Source organism: Pteropus vampyrus, unplaced genomic scaffold (assembly GCF_000151845.1).
Source record: "Pteropus vampyrus isolate Shadow unplaced genomic scaffold, Pvam_2.0 Scaffold2695, whole genome shotgun sequence".
Classification (NCBI taxonomy): domain Eukaryota; kingdom Metazoa; phylum Chordata; class Mammalia; order Chiroptera; family Pteropodidae; genus Pteropus; species Pteropus vampyrus.
This window is the reverse complement of record NW_011891476.1, coordinates 3462-4516: the sequence shown is the minus strand read 5'-3', so window position 1 is coordinate 4516 and position 1055 is coordinate 3462.

Genomic DNA, 1055 nt, shown 5'->3' with positions numbered 1-1055 from the left:
GGGGCTTCTACCCCCGAACCGTTAGTGTCAGTAACACCACGTGACGATAAAATGGGGGCCTGGTGGCCGCGTGTGTGACGATGACGCTGCTGTCCAGACAAAGCTGCAGAAGAGTGCAGTGGTCCCCAGAGGGGCACTGTGACGCGGTGGCTCCGCCCGGAGCTTCGCAGGCAGTGGTGGAGAGTTGGCATGGGCCCCCTGGGGAACTTGGTGACAGGGTGTGTCTGGGAATGGCATTTGTTAGCTATTTGCCGAGCAAGGTGGAAGGAAAGAAACCGGAACCCAGGTGCCCGGCTGGGAGCTGGTACGGGAGTCGGAGCCTGGCATGAGGGCTTCGGTGGTTTACTTGAGACTGACATTTTCTAGGTCTCCGAGCAGCAGCTCAAAGACGCTGTGGCCCAGGCTGCAGAGCACAGGTTTGGAAAGGAGAGGCATCAGTGGAGTCTGGAAGGTGAGGAAGTCACGCTCTGTCACCTGAGATGTCTGAGCCGTTAACTCGCCCCCTCCGGCCCAGGCTTAGGGACAGGGCCTCGGCTAGCAGCTCGCGAGGTGCATGCGGCTCACGGCCGGCTTCTGTGGGAGGCACAGATTTCAGTCATTGATGGAGACAAGACCCACAGCTCATTGGACCCCTGGAGCTAAAAGGGCCCTTCGGAGCTGTCCTGTTGGCAGAAATGCTGGGCCTTTCAGGCCCCGGCGCCATCAGGCATTAGAGATGGGCTGCCCCTCGGGTGAGGGGACCGGGTCGCTCCTGCAGTCCTGGACGGCTGTAGGCCGTCTGCCACCCGTGCTCTGCATCATGGGACACCTCGCCCTTCCGCGATGGTCAGGCTGGGGTGTGCAGTGGGGACTCATCCCACGGAGACAGAAAGGGGGACAGATGTTCTCAACCTGATGTCTGACGTCGAGTCACACAGCTCACCGGGGACCACACCCGGGGGAGGTTGGGGAGCAGCCAGCCCGGCGTGTGTGCTGCCCGTGGCGGTGCGGGTGGGCGTGCCGTCTTCCCAGGCTCGGGCAGGGAGGTTCACATGTGCTTCCACCGCAGGTGCCAA